Source organism: Leucoraja erinacea, chromosome 19 (genome assembly GCF_028641065.1).
Source record: "Leucoraja erinacea ecotype New England chromosome 19, Leri_hhj_1, whole genome shotgun sequence".
Lineage (NCBI taxonomy): Eukaryota > Metazoa > Chordata > Chondrichthyes > Rajiformes > Rajidae > Leucoraja > Leucoraja erinaceus.
Window position 1 is genome coordinate 24,894,372 of NC_073395.1, and position 19,129 is coordinate 24,913,500.

Below are 19,129 nucleotides of genomic sequence, written 5' to 3' on the forward strand. Positions count from 1 at the left end.
CCTGTGTCCACGTGGGTTTTTCTACGGGTGCTCTGGTTTCCACCCACACTTCAAAGACATATTGCCTTGTAGGTTAATTGGCTTCAGTAAAATAGTAAATTGCCCCTAATGTGCAGGATAGTGTACGGGGTGATCGCTGGTCAGCACGTACTCGGTGGGCCGAAGGGCATGTTTCCACGCTGCATCTTTAAAGTCTAATGTCTAAAAGAATTTAGCTTTATGTTTTCTTATCCCCAACAAAAAAAATGAAATTATATGCAACAGATCCAAATGCAAATTATAACTGATCAAGATAGACACAAAATACTGGAAGAAGGGTCTAGAGCCAAGATGTCACCTATTCCATTACTTCAGAGATGCTGACTGACCCATGAACATGTTGTTCATAGACTACAGTTCAGCCTTCAACACGATAGTCCCCACCAGACTGGCCGGGAAGCTAATGGAATTGGGGCTCAACACCTCCCTATGTGCCTGGGTCCTGGACTTTCTCACCGCCCGGCCCCAGGAAGTCAAGATGGGAGGGAATACAGCGAAGTCCGTCACCCTGAGCACAGGATCGCCCCAGAGTTGCGTCCTCAGCCCCCTGTTGTACTCTCTGTACACACATGACTGTGTGGCTAGGTTCAGCTCCAACTCATTAAGTTTGCTGATGACACTGTGATGGTGGGCCTGATCTCAGACAACGACGATAAGGCCTACCGGGAGGAGGTGGCTGGTCTAGCACACTGGTGCCAGGATAACAGCCTCCTCTTGAACATCAAAATAATGAAGGAGCTGATCATGGACTTTAGGAGGGCACATCATCCGAGGACGTACACTCCATTGAGGATAAATGGGGATCCTGTGGATAGAGTGAACTGTTTCAAATATCTGGGAGTCCACATCTCCAAGGATATGACATGGGCATCACACGCCTCAGCACTCGTGAGTAAGGCAAGGCAGCGCCTTTACCACCTCAGGCAATTGAGGAAATTCAGTGTCTCCGAGGATCCTCCAGTGCTTCTACGCAGCGGCGGTGGAAAGCATCTTGTCCGGGAACATTACCATCTGGTTTGGGAATTGCTCTGCCAAGGACAAGAAGGCTCTGCAGAGAGTAGTGCGTTCGGCCGAATGCACTATGGGAACTTCACTTGCCCCCCTGCAGGAACTATACATCAGGAGGTGCAACTCCAGAGCGAACAATATCATGAGAGACCCCTTCCACCCCTGCAACGGACTGTTCCAGCTGCTATGGTCAGGCAAACACCTCCGTTGCCATGCGGTGAGAACGGAGAGGTTGAGAAGGAGTTTTTTTCCCAGAGGCCATTCGGACTGTAAACGCCTATCTCACCAGGGACTAACTCTACTGAACATTTTTCCTTCCATTATTTATTATGTAAAAGAATATGTGTGTTATGATTGTGTTTATAGTTTGTTTGGTTGTTTGTCTTTTGCACAAAAGTCCGCGAGCATTGCCACTTTCATTTCACTGCACATCTCGTATGTGTATGTGACAAATAAACTTGACTTGACTTGACTTGACCCACTGAGTTACTGCAGCATTTTGTGTCTATCTTCGGTGTAAAGCAGCATCTGCAGTACCTTCCTACACATAGCTCAACAAGTACTACAAAATTATATTTAGACGGGAACATTTTCCATCACTCCAGCCAAGCCTTTGGAATAGCTGTCCATTTAGCTGTAAGGGCATATTAAACAAGAAAGTCTTGTTGAAGCAGAGTTCTAAAAGATTATCTGTTGAATGGGCTGTTATTCATGTCAAAGCACACTTCATGTTAATGCACACTATTTTTGCTAATGAAGATAATATCAATTAATCAGGCTTCAATATTTAGCAATATAGTGTATATGCAGATGCTGGTTTATACTGAAGATAGACACAAAATGCTGGAGTAACTCAGCGAGTCAGGCAGCATCTCTGGAGAAAAGGTATAGGTGAGTCTGAAGAAGGGTCTTGAGCCGAAACGTCACTTATTCCCTTTCTCCAGAGATGCTGCCTGACCCGCTGAGTTACTCCAGCATTTTGTGTCTACCTGCTCACATTGCAGTGTCCAGAAAAGAAGGATACTTACTTTTACCTAGTTACCAAATAAAATGAGCTGAAAACAAAAACGTTTGCAGATGTTTAGATTTCCAGTATAAGCAATTATTTTGACTTTGTCTTCCTACTTTGCATTTTGCAACTCCTGCATTCTTTTATCCATGTTCTTTTGTCTGTCTTCTCCTTCTACAATTTCTCACATTCACTCACACACCCCCCTGCAGTCTAACAGGTTACTATTTTCTCCACCTTCATCTGCCACAGGGTCTTGGACTTGAAGCATTAAATACCTTGTGGAGAAATGAACTGCAGTTGCCGGTTTACACCAAAGATAGACACAAAGTGCTGGAGTAACCCAACGGGTCAGGCAGCATCTCTGGAGAAAAAGGATGAGGGACAAATCAGGTCGGAACCCTTCTTCAGACTGTAAGTGAAGAAGAGGGAATTTTTGATGGGAAAAGAACAGAAGGTCTATCTAAATTAATACATAGTAAAGGTCTATCTCCGTTAAGTCTATTTCTCAGATGTGGTTTGACCTGCCGAGTATTTCCAACATTTTCAGGTTTGCAGATGTATGAAGCTACTTCCTTCGTGAAGTGATTTTTATTGAAAAAAGAATGAATAGATTTAAATGCTGCACTGTAAAAAATAAATTGCTTTGACAACATCAGAAGCAATTACAGCTGTGTGCATTATAAATTTGAAAGCCAGCAAATATTGATGCAATTTTATTCATTTAACTGCAAAAAAAATAATATTATAAAGGAATTACAATTTCAAGAGTGAAGCAGAGCAATTGTAAAAATAAATGTTTTGCCTAATTTGTACAAATGTTTCAAACCATGATGCATTATTCAAGTCCAGTTTCATCCTTGTTTTATATTATTGAGGCGTTGTAGGTTGGTAATGATGAATTAGACTTCGGGGACAAGGGAGATTGCAGATGCTGGAATCTAAATCAGAAAAAAAATAACAAACTGCTGGGAGAATTTGCAGATCAGGCAGTATCTGTGGAGACATTTCTTCCCACAGATAGGTTAACAGGCCACACAGCCACATACGGCAGCAGGCCTGGTTCGCCGCCGTGAGCAAGGACCTGGCAGGGGAGAAGCTCAGAAGCCGCTGAGCTCAAACCCGAAGACTGGAGAGCCGAGGAGGAGCCGCTGGTGCCGACGGACACGAGGAGTGGGCTGGCAGGAGAGGGACCATCAAGGTCGGGCTGTAGGAGGTGCCCCAGGAACATAGAAAAGGTCAGGCAAGGAGAGGCATGTCAGTTGGCAGGCCGAGCTGGGCAGGGTGATGGAGGAGGCCCTACAGCAGCCTGGGGCCTAACTGGATCGGGATCTGCTCCACTACATCCTGCACATGGACAGGACTTTGGACTTTTTGTAAAGTTCTGTCTCGTGACAATGACACAGATTAAACTACTTGGAGTTACAACAACCTAGGAAGTTCCAATCCATGAAAAACATGCATGGACGTATATAACAAATCAATGGCACAATTTAACCAGCAGTTTTTTTTAATGGCGTGAACTAAAGGACTTAATTCCCAAACATTAAGTATTTAGTCCACCATGGATGATGTTATTTCTTTCAGCTGCTCCATTCGCCAAATGGATGAAGCCCCAATGGGGCAAGAGTGCACAAGGTTGTGATGAATGATGACCTTTATGGTACAGAAGATAGGGCTGTACATGATAAATTAAAGCAGAGCATTACCACGGCAACAGGCCTATCACAAAAACATAACATGGTTTATTTTCTTGACCTTCATGGTCATTCATTGCAATGCAGGGAGGACAAAGTAAAGTGGAGGCAGATAATAGATTGGAGGGGAGGGGAGATCATAATGATTATTGCAAAGCCATCTCATGCATCATTGATATATACATTGTAACTTTCCCAATCTTTCCACAGCCCAGCGCCTACCCTCCCCTCATGCCCTTCCTCCCCATAGCCACTTGTCCCGGTTCTTTGCCAGGGCAACCTCATGTGCGTTTTGTTCACCATTCGCGTTTCTACGAGTAATATCGCTAGAGAAATTATTTCCAACACCCAGTGTTTCAGGCAGGAAGTAATAGAAAAACTGGCTCAAGCAACATCCTGTGCTGTAAATAAAAGACAATTATTCAGCTAAAGTGAAAATAGTGACTAAAGTCACCTCCGCTTGCCATTCCACTGTCATCTCATTATTCTAAATGAGTAGAAAGATACAAAATGCTGGAGTAACTCAGTGGGTCAGACTGCATACCTGGAGTAAAGGAATAGGTGACGCTTCAGGTCGGAACACTTCTTCATGCATGGCTCTGACCTGAGACGTCACCTATTCCTTTCCACCAGAGACGCTGCCTGACCCGCTGAGTTATTCCAGCATTCTGTGTCTATCTTCAGTATAAAGCAGCATCTGCAGCTCCTTCCTACACATTCGAAATAAATAGTTTCATAGCAAAAGGATTTGAGTATAGGAGCAGGGAGGTTCTACTGCAGTTGTACAGGGTCTTGGTGAGACCACACCTGGAGTATTCCATACAGTTTTGGTCTCCAAATCTGAGGAAGGACATTATTGCCATAGAGGGAGTGCAGAGACGGTTCACCAGACTGATTCCTGGGATGTCAGGACACTCTTATGAAGAAAGACTGGATAGACTTGGTTTATACTCTCTAGAATTTAGGAGATTGAGAGGGGATCTTATAGAAACTTACAAAATTCTTAAGGGGTTGGACAGGCTAGATGCAGGAAGATTGCTCCCGATGTTTGGGAAGTCCAGGACAAGGGGTCACAGCTTAAGGATAAGGGGGAAATCCTTTTAAAACCGAGATGAGAAGAACTTTTTTCACACAGAGAGTGGTGAATCTCTGGAACTCTCTGCCACAGAGGGTAGTTGAGGCCAGTTCATTGGCTATATTTAAGAGGGAGTTAGATGTGGCCCTTGTGGCTAAGGGGATCAGAGGGTATGGAGAGAAGGCAGGTACGGGATACTGAGTTGGATGATCAGCCATGATCATATTGAATGGCGGTACAGGCTCGAAGGGCCGAATGGTCTACTCCTGCACCTGATTTCTATGTTTCTAGTTTCCTTTACAGTTCATTTCCTTTACAGCTGCAAATAACATGAGCATTGGTAATTTGCAATTGATAATTAATACAGTGAAGCAGCGGTATAGTTGATGCCTGACAGCACCCGAGACCCGGGTTTGATCCCGACTACGGGTGCTGCGTGTATGGAGCTTGTCCTTTCTCCCCGTGACCGTGTGGGGTTTCTCCGGATGCTCCGGTTTCCTCCCACATTCCAAAGACGTGCAGGTTTGTAGGTTAATTGGCTTTGGTAAAATTGTAAATTGTCCCTAGTGTGTAGGATAGTGCGAGTGTACAGGGATTGCTGGTTGGAGCGGAATCGGTGGCGACAATGAAGGGTTTGGTTCCATGCTGTATCACTAAACTCAACTAAACGGCTTGTTGCATAGGTCTTTTACTGTCTAGGCAGCCTTACGACAAAACAGATAAAAGTTGATCACTAATCACAGCAATCAACTTCAATCATTTAAGTTACAACACAGACTAATATGAAACATTGGTGAAGATGATGTGAACAGTAATCTTAACCTGCAAAGCCCTCATCCCTTGTTATATAAGGTGTTATTTTCTAAGAGTTGTTTTTGAATGAATCAAAACTGCTTCCATTTGAAAATATGGTCTGACAATTGACCAATCACCCTGCTTTCAAGGGCTAATTTTATATATTATGTTTATATTTTCTTGCAACAATAAAGGATGTCATTCAGAGCATGGAATCTATGCTGGATCTCAAAACTCTCATTAGTGCCATTCCTTCATTTATTTCCTTGCAATTTATCTTTAGACTTTAGACTTCAGAAATACAGTGCGGAAACAGGCCCTTCGGCCCACCAGGTCTGTGCCGACCAGAAATCACCCTGTACGCTAGCACTGCCCTACACATTGGGGATAAATTACAATTTACAGAAGCCAATTAACCTACAAGCCTGCACATCTTTGAATTGTGGAAGCAACAGGAGCACCCAGAGAAAACCCATGCAGTCACAAGGAGAATGTACAAACTCCGTACAGACAGCACCCATGGTCAGGATCGAACCCGGGTCTCTAGCGCTGTAAGGCAGCAGCTCTACCACTGCACCACTGTGCCAGCCTCCCTCACAGGTCCATCAACACCCCACCGAATATCCTGCTGCCCACTCACACTAGGACTACTCACATACAGTAGTCCGTTGACCCATCAGTACAACTTTAGGATGTGGGAGGAAACTGAAGCACCCGGGGAAATCAACACAGTCGTAAAAAGAATGTGCAAACACGATAGAGCCAGCACCAGAGATTGGAATTGAATGCGGGTCACTGGGGTTGTGCAGTAGCAGCATTAACTGCGACTCTCTGAACTCATGTCCATTAATCTGCAGCCTCGTTTAATTGGACTGGTCATGGCGAGATGGTTCCCCAAGGTCAACTATTCAGGCCAATTTTAAATCCTTAAAACACAAAATGTCTTTTCCATTATGAACATAAGTCAGGTATAATTTCTCCTCATAGTTTAACTCGCACACCCTTCAAGCATGTGAATATATGACATTTCAATAAGATTAATATCCACTTTGTATTTTGGTAATCAGAGGTCTGTGCTACATTTCAAATGCAATCACTGCACTCATCGTGGATCAATATTGACCTTTGTACCTGTGCAGGGGTGGTATAATGACACAAGGAGTGAAAATATTGTTCATAGTTCCAGTGAGCTGGGTTGACCCTGATCTCAAGTGTCGTCTGTCTGCAGATTGCATGTTCTCCTTGTAAGCCTGCAGATTTCCCCAGATACTCTAGTTCCCTCTAATTCCCTACCAAATATGTGTGGGTTTAGTTGAGATTAGAGTTACAGCATGGAAAAAGGCCCTTTGGCCCACCTGGTCCACGCCAACCATCGATTGCCCGTACACTAGTTTCATGTTATCCCAGTATCGCATACTACACACTAGGGGTGATTTACAGGAGCCAATTAGCCTTCAAACCTGCACTTCTTTGGAAAGTGGGGGGAAACCGGAGCACCCGGAGAAAATCCATGTGGTCACAGGGAGAATGTACAAATTCCGTACAGACAGCACCCGTAGTCAGGATCTAGCCTGGGTCTCTGGCACTGTAAGACAGCAACTCTACCATTGCGCCTCTGTGCTGCGTTGTCATATTGTCCATAGAAGGTATTTGCATTGAAGAAAGCAGTCTGAAGAACGGTCTTGACCCAAAACGTCACCCATTCCTTCGCTCCAGAGATGCTGTCTGTTCCGCAGAGCTATTCCAGCATTTTGTGTCTAGCTTTGGTGTAAACCAGCATCTGTGGTTCCTTCCTACACACTAGGTATTTGCATTGGTTTGTTATTAAAGGTACGGTAACTGGTTTAAGGGATTTCTTAACCATTTATTCTTCAGATTTTAATCCAATAGGCATCCTTTCTGAAATCATAAAGACCACTACCTTGGTTATTATCTGAACCACACTGGCTCCCAATTAGAATAGAATAGAATAGAATAGAATGCAATTTATTGTCATTCAAACCTAGGTTAGAACGAAATATCATTTCTACAGTTTTTTACATTACAAAACAAACACAGTTTACATAAACATCCATCACAGTGAGTCTCCAACATCTCCTCACTGTGATGGAAGGCAAAGTCTTTATCTCTTCCCTTTTTGTTCCTTCTCCCGTGTTAAGTTGCAGTTCAGAGTTTACACTACTATTCCAATGGACAATATGTCCAAAACCACGGACTGGACATTTGCCTAGTTCTTATCTTAACCATGAAAAGATGTTCAGATTTTAAACTCTCACCAGGACCTTAATCTTCGGCAACTCTGTAATCTCTCCACCCTATGTCCCTCAAGGATACCTGGTTTAATCTAATCCTGGTCTCTTATGCATCCCTGTATACAATCACACCACAGCCAGCAGTGTTCCTTCAACTGCCAATACCCTAGCATATCCATCTCTTAAGCTATTGTAAATGTAAATGTACCTCATGTAAATGTACCTCATCTTCCATCAGGTTTTGTTACCATTTGTATTTGGTAGCACGTCTGTGAAGTGTTCCAAGATGCATTTTCTACCTTAACAGCACCATCTTAATGAAGGTAGACACAAAATGCTGGAGTAACTCAGCGGAACAGGCAGCATCTCGGAAGAGAAGAAATGGGTGACGTTTCGGGTCGAGACCCTTGTTCAGACTGATCAGTCTGAAGAAGGGTCTCGACCTGAAACGTCACCCATTCCTTCTCTCCAGAGATGCTGCCTGTCCCACTGAGTTACTCCAGCATTTTGTGCCTACCTTCGATTTAAACCAGCATCTGCAGTTCTTTCCTACACATCCTAACTATCTTAACGAAGTTGGACAGGGGTAACTCAGCGGGTCAGGCAGCATCCCTGGAGAATATGCATAGGTGGCGTTTTGGGTCGGGACTCTTCTTCAGCTTATAGGCAGTCCTTTGTACCATTTTGCATACAGAAGCCTGAAGCCCCACCCACCATGCTCAGGAGTAGCTATTTTCCTACAACCATCACAAACCATATTCTTGAACCGACTGGCACAACCCAAAGCCTACCTCGACAAGGGAACACAACAAATCTCTCAAACTAGCATGAACTTTTTAATGTCTTTGTTTTGCATGATTTATCTTTGACTTAAGGTCTTGTGTGCTTTCTGAATCCACATTCTGGTGATGCTGCTGTAAACAAGGCTTTCATTGCACCTGTAACCTCATCGCACTTGTGCATATGACAACAAACTCCACTCAACTCAGCTGAAAAGCAGCTGGAAATCTGTAAAAGTCCAGATATGACTTTGGGAAGTTTGTAGAGCTGGTTTCACTCTGAATACCAGTAGTAGTTTTCTAAGGAGACAAAGGTGTATCTTTGAAAAAAGGAAAACAATTGAAAGGCTCTGGGGAACGGACAGAGGTGTCGGACTAATTAGATTTTTCTTTCAATGTCTTATCACATCCTCTAGACATCCCACACCACGTATATATATCCAAAGGACCTTTCTGCGGTTTTATGGATCAACACAGTACAATCTCTTAAATAACAAATTAGATTATACTCGTATATCTGTGGCATCTGGTGCAAGATAAAGTCCAGTTAAGTTCGATTAAAGATAGTCCGGGTGTCTCCAAAGAGGTTGATAGTTGCTCAGGACCGCTCTCTAGTTGTTGATGGAATGGTTCAATTGCCTGATAACAGCTGGGGAGAAACTGTCCCTGAATCTGGAGGTGTGCGTTTACACATTTCTGTACATCTCCTGAAGAGATGAGTCACTGGGATGAGACTTGTCGATGATTATGAGACTAGCAGCACTTCGCATTATTTATTGGTAAATGGTGTAGCTGGTCAGGTGACAGATAATTAAATGAGAATATTAAAAAGTGCTGCCATAATTGTCTCACTCCATAACAGCCTTCATTAAAATTGAGCCCTACTCTCCACTTTGAATTGAAGGGGATATCCTTTGGTTGTGGACACACTATACTCTGACAGGAATTTATGAGTGCTATGAAATTATAACTTGTTAAATCATGGACTGATCTCAGTCCGAAGAAGGATCTCGACCGGAAACGTCACCCGTTCCTTCTCTCCAGAGGTGCTGCCTGTCCCGCTGAGTTACTCCAGCATTTTGTGTCTATCTTCAGTTTAAACCAGCATCTGCAGTTCCTTCCTACGCATTAATTAACTGAATTGGTGCCACCGTGTTACATGTTTATCTCAAGAACCCTGTGCTAAGTACCACGGGTGGTTTGGCAAGCAATACTCTTGATTCCCAATCAGTAGATAATTGTTCTTGTTCTATTTTAGAGCTTTAAAAATCTTATTTAAACCATGATAAGTGTTTCTCTCAATCAGCCTCGCCAGCATAGAAAATTAATAATTACAAGTTGGAGACTTGTTACCAAATGAAAAGTTTTACAGAATGCTGCCTGGATGAGCAAGTATTAGTTATAAGGCTGGACAAACTTGAATTGGTTTCTCTGGAATGCCAGAGGTTGAGGAGACATCTGATATAAGTATATACCATTATGAGAAGCACAGACACAGTAACCACAGAACCTTTTTCCCCCAGGGAGGAAATGTCAAAGACTAGAGGGCACAGCTATAAGGTGAGAGGGCAAAGTTAATTAGTTTTAGTTTAGTTTATTGTCACACGTACAGTGAAAAGCTTTTGTTCCATGCTCACCAGTCACAGAAAAACAATATATGATTACAATAGTGTTGTCTACAGTGTACAGATATATCATAAAGGGAATAATGCTTAGTACAAAATAAAGTCTAGTAAAATCCAATTACAGATAGTCCAAGGGTCTCCAATGAGGTAGATGGGAGGCCAGGATCGCTCTCTAGTTGGTGAGTGGATGGGTCAGGTGCCAAGAAACTGTTGGGAAGAAACTGTTCCTGAATTTGGAGGTCTGCATAATAACTCTTCTATACCTCATGCTTTATGGGAGAGGGGAGAAGAGGGAATGACCAGGGTGGGGCAAGTTTTTTTTTATGGAGAGAGTGGTGAGTGCCTAGAATACACTGCCAAGGGTCATGGTGTAAGCAGGTATGAGGCTTTAAGAGCATGTAAGAGGCTTTTAAATAGACAATGGGATATGCTGGGAATGAAGGGATACGAATCATGTGCAAACACATGAGATTAGTTTATCTTGGCATCATGTTCGGTACAGACATTGTGGGCCGAAGGGCCTGTTCCTGTGCCATACTGATCGTAAGATCATAAGATTATAAATGATAGGAGCAAAATTAGGCCATTCAGCCCATCAAATCTACTCTGCCATTCAATCATGGCTGATCTATCTCTCCCTCCTAACCACATTCTCCTGCCTTCACCCCATAACCTCTGACACATGTACTAATCAGCCTCTGCACAATTCTGGTTTTATTTTCTATGTGCTCAGTAAGTGTCCTATTCATTCAGGTATTCATTCTTTTCGCAGGTTTCAAACCAGCAAAATTATTTTTCTTTCCTTGGATTCTCTCTCTTAATCCATTCTTGCTTTCCATATCTTTACTTCTCATTCTGAAACAGATTTGAAGTGAGCTTCACCAACTCCGATTCACATTTCCTCCTATAATTATTTATTTCTCAATCCTTCGAAGAATGATTAAGAAGATAGCACAGTTACATTGCCCTGACTAGTCGGCACGGTGGTGCAGCGGTAGAGTTGCTGCCTCACAGATCCAGAGACCTGGGTTCGATCCCGACCACGAATGCTGTCTGTACGGAGTTTGTACGTTCTTCCTGTGACCGCGTGGGTTTTCTCCCGGTGCTCTAGTTTCCTCCCACAGTCCAAAGATGTACAGGTTTGTAGGTTAATTGGCTTTGGTAAAATTGTAAATTGTCCCAGGTGTGTAGGATAGTGTTAGTGTGCAGGATGATCATTGGTCGGTGCAGACTGAAGGGGCAAAGGGCCTATTTCCACGTTGTATTTCAAAAGTCCAAAGTTTAATGTCTAAAATCCCAGATTATCAGCAATTTGCCTAGCACGGAAGTATAGGAAACATTTAGACAGGTACATGGAGAGGGTAGATTTAGAGTGATATGGGCCAAACACAGGCAGGTGGGACTATAGTGTTGACGGATCATGTTGGTCGGCATGGGCAAGTTGGACCAAAGGGCCTGTTTCCATGCTGTATGACTCCGTAACTCTTTGTGACACTGCAATGGTAGCCCAATTCTCCAAAAACTACTTCCGCTGGTCTTAAGCTGATGGAAAAAATAATTGGGGAATCCTTCTCTTAGTCTAGAGCAATATTTATCCACTAACCTCTATAATCAAAACAGATTATTACCACTTTGTTAGTTGCGGGCAAAGGAATGAGCACTTTACAACTGTGGCGACCCTTGATTGTGAAGAGTTTTGACACATCCTAAGCCCTGGAGAATGACATTCAAATATGAGTGATGATGTTTCTCTGTCTACCTTTCATCCTTCAGCAGCAAAGCTTGGTGAAAAATCAAAGAACTGTGCAGCCCTCCCACCTCCTGGCCAACAACTTATACGTTTAAAGTGGCAAATGTCTCAAGACTCATCTGTGCTTAGCAGATTAAATTCCGCAGTTTCCTCCTATGTTTGATTCATGCAGAACTTCAGGCAACTATTGCTTCCCAATTGCGCACTGGAAAAATATCTAGAGAGAAAAGCAATCTGCAGAGCTTGATGGAAACATCAAATAGCGTTTGTATTCTGTCACGGTTAGTGGAAGGAAATGGCCTTCTCATTTCATAGTTCCGTGAGAAAGTAAAGAGAAAATTGCACGAGAAACATCTCCTGTTGAAATCCCCTCTAAAATGTCATGAATTCCTTACAGTGTGATTCATGTACAATTTTAAAAGGATCAAAGTAAAATCTTAAGATAAAACTGCTCTGAGGGGGATAAAAAAGCATGTCATTTGCTATGGCGCTCAATGGGGAAAAAAAAGAAAGAAAAAGGAAATAAGGCTTGCAAACTACAATCTACATGCTACAAGACTTCTCTGCTGACATTTTTCAAACCTACCAGGGGAAATATACTTTGGGCAGCAAATGGAATCCCGAGTATAAAACTATCCCAACAGATCAACACTCTGCTCTGGGACCTGCCACTATTCATTCCAGTCACTTGAAGGCACATTGAAAATACACTCTTTCGGACACAGTGGAAAAGATGCCCAGATATATCATATAAATACAGATAATGTTTTGCAGAGAACAAAATCTTGACCAGAATACTATTATCATGAAGCCATTTACTTCCATTTCACACCCAACCATTCCTTATTAATTGTTTAAGAAGGGTCTGTGAAGGGTTTCGGCCCGAAACATTGCCTATTTCCTTCGCTCCATAATGCTGCTGCACCCGCTGAGTTTCTCCAGCTTTTTTGTGTACATTCCTTATTAATTGTTTTTCAATCATATTTACTTTGAAGAAACACACATAGCTGGATTTTGTTTTTACATTTTTCTGTTCTAGAAAAGGCACTATCACATTTAATACTCTCAGAGGTTGCATATTCAAGATTCGTCATGAGATGTGATATATAAATTAATTGATCTGCCATGTTCACGACCATCATCACAGACTATTACAACACTAGCATTTAATATCCAATTAATCTCCTTTGAACTGGCCTAGCCCTGACCGTTATAGGTTCTGATTCGCTGCACTCTCTACAATTAATGCAAATTTAAAAAAAAATAAGCATCACCAGATTCAAAATTGTGGAAGACTTTAGGACAGCGATATGGGTATGCAGGAAATAAAGAGATATGGGTTATGCAAGGTATATACGTGAGGATCTTGGCATCACGTTCGGCACAGACAGTTGGCTGAAAGGCCCATTCTTGTGCTGTACTGCTGCAGTGAAATGTGAACATGCAAGTCTAAAATAATCTCAGCCCAATAAGTGCTGCAAAGGTTTATCAACCACTTTGGAACTTTGAACCAGTAGGCAGATAGAGTTCTCAGCCTTCCATGAACTATCAGGTAATTTAAAACCAATCTCCCATTGATCACTTCCCAAGCTCTGCCTTCAACCGTTTCCTAGCATATAGGACATATGGAATGGAATAGAATAGTTTCAATCAATCAATCAATCAACCTTTATTGTCATCTTGCAAGCAACAAGTACAGTGCAAAATGAAAAGACGTTTCCCAGTGAATAGCGGAGCCTCGCACATGAAATTTAAAACACTTCTCACATAATAACACTAAAAAAAAACAATCCAGTCCCTGATGGAACAGAATAAATAGTTAAAATCAGGTAAAAAACACAATGTTAAAATACAGTAAACCAATCATAAAAAAATGTCCGGGGCCGCTGATTTAAGTGGCCAGTGCCAGTTATTAAAGTGTCCGTGCCAGCCGCAGAGTCAAGTCAAGTGACTGTGAGTGCAGAGTGACTGTTTAGCAGCCTCACAGCCTGTGGTAGGAAGCTGTTTAGCAGCCTCGTAGTCCGGGCTTTGATGCTTCGATATCTCTTGCCTGATGGCAAGAGATCCAGGTGTGTGTGGAGGGGGTGCAGTTTGTCCTTGGCAATTCTCTGTGCTTTCTTCAGACAGCGGCTCTGGAACAGTTCTTGTACCGAGGGTAGGGAGACGCCAATAATCCTCTCTGCTCCCCTCACTACCCTCTGCAGAGCCTTCCTGTCCGAGCAGTTGCAGGTGCAGTACCACGTATTGATGCAGTACGTGAGTACAGACTCCACCGTGCCCCTGTAGAAAGTCCTGAGGATGTTGGTGGGGAGTGAGGCCTGTTTTAGTTTCCTCAGGAAGTGCAGTCGCTGATGGGCCCGTTTGACGGTCCCAGTGGTGTTCCTGGACCAGGTGAGGTTGTCCGTTATCTGCACACCGAGGAACTTTATGCTCTCCACTCTCTCCACTGCAGTGCCACTAATGTTGAGCGGTGTATGCTCTGGCTGCGCCCTCCTGAAGTCGACAACCATCTCCTTAGTTTTGTCGACATTCAATTCCAGGTTATTTTTGCCGCACCAGTCCACCAGTTGTTCTACTTCCTCCCTGTACCTTGTTTCGTCATCTCCACTGATGAGTCCCACCACTGTAGTGTCGTCCGCGAACTTTATGATTTTATTGTCCCTGAATCTGGCAGCACAGTCATGTGTGAGCAGTGTGAACAACAGCGGGCTGAGCACACAGCCTTGAGGGGAGCCGGTGCTCAGCGTGATCGAGCCTGAAGTGTTCTTGCCAACACGGACTGACTGCGGTCTCTCTGTCAGAAAGTCCAAGATCCAGTGACACAGGGTGGTGTTGAGGCCCAGCAGGGTTAGTTTCTCCACAAGTCTCTGTGGGATGATGGTATTAAACGCTGAGCTGAAGTCAATGTACAGGATTCTGGCGTATGTGTTCTTGTGTTCCAGATGCGTGAGTACTGTGTGCAGCGTGGTGGAGATGGCATCCTCTGTAGAGCGGTTGGGGCGATAGGCAAACTGTAGGGGGTCTAACGATTCTCACATGTGACAAGGCACAGTGAGATTCTTTGCTTGCGTAACCAATGTATACAAATAGCGGCCACCCATGGCACTGACAAAGTTACAAGGCACGCTGGCTCCTCCTTTTGTTGTTCTCCCCCCCCCCCCCCCCCCTCACAGTGGTCCTCCACGCTGGGTCCCCATTGTCCTTTGTTTACCCCCCCCTCCCCCCTCCCTAGAATGTCTTTGTAGTGTCAGTACTAGCAGTGGTGGGACAGGATAGCTAACAATAGTACTGGTGAGTGTGACCTCTACATTACTCACACATTTGACTCCCCTGGAAATGCTAAATTGATATTACAAGTCTGTATGGCATTCTGTTTCTAAGACTTAGTTTGGTTGGTTGCATCATATCCAAACTTCAGAAACGGAATTTCATACGCAGTCGCCATTTCATTGCATATTTGATGTCACTGAGGATGAATTTCTCTCCCAGTCACAACTCCTCACTGACGTCAAAGATAGGCACAAGGTGCTGGAGTAACTCAATGCATCAGGCATCACCTCTGGAGAAAAAGGAGGGGTGACGTGTCGGTTCTGGACCCTTCTTCAGACTGAGCATTGAGACATTGGGTGTTTCAGCATGGAGGTAGCTCGGTCTGCAGAAGGTTCTCGACTCGAAACGCCACCCATCCTTTTTCTCCAGAGATGCTCCCTGACCTGCTGAGTTACTCCAGCACCTTCTGTCGACCTTTCTATAAACCAGCATCTGCAGCTCTGTTTCTACATCCTTACTGACATCCGCTGCTACTACATGTTAATTGAACCTCAATGAGTCATAAGCAGCATTTGGATGCAGGGCTAGGTACTGTCACCTCCTTGGTTCTACAAGCCTGGTGATTACTTTTTGTTCAATAGGATGAACAACGCATGTCTGAAGCAAAAGAATGAATTACTAGCTTTGCACTGCAATCAACAAAGCTAAAAACAAGGACATAAAGTGAGAGGAACATATCTGGTAGATGCACAAAAGTCTCTTGCCCAGAATAGGGGAATCAAGGACCAGAGGACATAGGTTCAAGGTGAAGGGGAAAATTTTTAATAGGAATCTGAGGGGTACCTTTTTCCCACACAAAGGGTGGTGGGTGTATGGAACAAGCTGCATGTTACCCCTAAACTTCAGTCCCTTAATTCTCATGTCATGTCCCCTTGTTTGAATCTTCCCTACTCTCAGTGGGAAAAGCTTTTCCACGTCAACTCTGTCTATCCCTCTCATCATTTAAAAAACCTCTACCAAGTCCCCCCTTAACCTTCTGCGCTCCAAAGAATAAAGCCCTAACTTGTTCAACCTATCTCTGTAACTTAGTTGCTGAAACCCAGGCAACATTCTAGTAAATCTCCTCTGTACTCTCTCTAAATATGTCGATACATAAAATGTCGACGCTGGACCTGAAAATGTGATCTTTCATTGACCTGAAACTTTATCTCTGTGTCTCTCTCTGCTGCCTGACCGACTGAATATTTCCAGCATTTTCTACTTTCTTATTTTTTATTTACGACACCTCGAAAAATAATGAGAAGGCCAGAGGGCAGATAACACCAAACGAAGGACATTTCACCTCATTTCTAAGTGCGGTTAAACCAAACCAACAGAAATATTGCAGTCCTTCAAGTTTTGAGTCCCCTACTCTATAGAGATATTGTTGCAAGGAAAAAATAGTAATGAATGTAGCCCATCGGTTATTTCAGGAAATTCATTACTCAAAATAAACGTTAACAGTGGCACATTTCCAGTGTACATTCCAAAATCAATCCCTGTCTCTGCTTATGTCCCAACTGTATATAAATAAAGTATTTTAGAAATGTTCTGTTCTTCACATGTCCCCTCAAACTATGCCATGCTTGGTCCCAATTCAAAAAGCTTTACTTATAAACTTGCTAATATTTGACCTTGAAGGAATTCGTTCGAGGCCATTTCCCAGAATGTAATCAGTTGCAGTGGAGCCAGCAAATATAATTGAGACTGACCGGGAAAGGTGAACAGAATAGAAAGCCACGAACAGCCATCAAACATTTTAGCCAAATTAAAAGATAACTCATACGTCATATAAGGAATCCTGCAAGGAATTCAGAAGCAATTTCATCATCCACAAGTAATGAGAAAGAGAAACTACTGCTCTCAGACACAAGGAACTGCAGGTGTGAGTTTACAAAATGAAAGACTCAAAGTGCTGGAGTATTTCAGCAGGTCAGGCAGCTATCCCTGGAGAACATGGATGGACAACGGGTCAGATCCCTTCTTTCAGCTAGGGAATGGTTGAAACAAATAGCATTGATGCAGATAAGGAGTTACTGGCCAGCATGCGCGAGGTGTACGAGGGTAATACTGATGGCTTTAGGTGAGAATAGATGAGAGGTGGATTCAGCAGTGTCTAAAAAAACTGGTTGGGTTGGAGTAGAATGGCCTGAGTGTTCTGGTGGCATCTATCCAATAAGATTCCATTTAAGATGGACACAAAGTGCTGGAGTAACTCAGTGGGTCAAGCAGCATCTGTGGAGAAAAAGGATGTGATATTAAGGATGGGACGTTTCTTCAGACTGGAGTCTGAAGACTCCAGACTCGGAACGTCACCCATCCTTTTTCTTCAGAGATGCTGCCTGACCCATTGAGCTATGCAAGCGTTTAGCGTCTATCTTTCGTATAAACCAGCATCTGCAGTTCTTTGTTTCTACATTTCTAAGATTACATGTAATTTCTTCTAGAGCACCTTAAAATACTTCACAGCAAATAACGTATCCTATAACATATTTTTCCTGTTGTAATGCGGAATTGGGTCATGCACAGCAGCTCCAATGTCTGGATTGTATACTTTGACAGTGTGATTGTGGGAAAACATCCTTAACATCTTTGTTATCCAGCAAAACACAAAGTGCTGGAGGAACTCAGCAAGCACCATACGTGGAAAGAAATGGGTCTTCAGTCTTGAAGAATGACACCGACCCAAAATGTAAACCCAAAAATAGAAACAAAATGCTGGAGTAACTCAGCGGGACAGGCAGCATCTCTGGATAGAAGGAATGGGTAACCTTTCAGGTCGAGACCCTTCTTCAGACTGCGAGTCAGGGAGATGGTGACACAGAGGTATGGAAGAGTAGGGTGTGAAAATGAGACATCAAAGGAGACAAAGTTCAACTAACCACTTCCTTCCACAGATGCTGCCAGACTTGCTGAATTCCTCCAACACTTTTTTATATTTTGCTCAAGACGCTAACATCTGCAGTTCCTTGTGTCTCCATCTTTGTTCTTTGAAATAGCGGCAGGTGATATATATTTTTAATGTATTTATCAGACAGAATAGGCTAGACGTTAACCTCCAAGGGTGCACTACCTCCTCTCACTGGAAGGTCAGACGACATTTTAATGTTGAAATCACATGTGGGATTCGAACCTACAATCTCCAAACTCAGGAGAAAACGATGCCATTGTGAGCACAATGCGACAAGCCCCAGGTGAGGGTATGCTGCTTGTGATCAAACCTCACTACCTTAGTGGGTAAGATAGCACATTGCCCCTTGGTATTGTGCTCAACATAGTTTTATTCACCCAATGTCACTATCATCAGTGTTCTCGCTGTGGCTGGTTGCAGCGGAGTAATGCAAAACCAGAATTAATGTCAGTTAATTGAGATTGAACAATATTATTAACTAAAGATAGACACAAAATGCTGGAGTGACTCAGCGGGACAGGCTGCATTGCTGGAGAGAAGGAATGGGGTGACATTTCGGGTCGAGATCCTTCTTCAGACTGGGAGTCAGGGGAGAGGGAGACATAGAGATATGGAGTGATAAAGTGTGACATCAAGGCATACAATCAGTAATATTTAATTAGGAGGACAGTGGAACTAGTCAGAGAACAAGGAGGGCGGGAGGGGAGGGACGGAGAGAGAGGGAAAACAAGGGTTACTTGAAGTTAGAGAAATCAATTATTCATACCGCTGGATTGTAATATTATTAATTACTTGTATACAATTTATAACCTAAAATAAATGCGCATGAGAAAAAGCACTGTAATTTTAAATGTCATTGGAATTTGTGAATCATAAAGTA

At 43.2% G+C, this 19,129-nt stretch overlaps 1 protein-coding gene across 8 annotated transcripts in view; it reads right to left on the bottom strand.

Annotated features, from left to right (window-relative positions):
- Positions 1-19,129, bottom strand: part of LOC129706393 (monocarboxylate transporter 2-like) — a 356,464-nt gene that overhangs the window by 51,392 nt on the left and 285,943 nt on the right. The gene's annotated exons all lie outside the window — the stretch shown is intronic.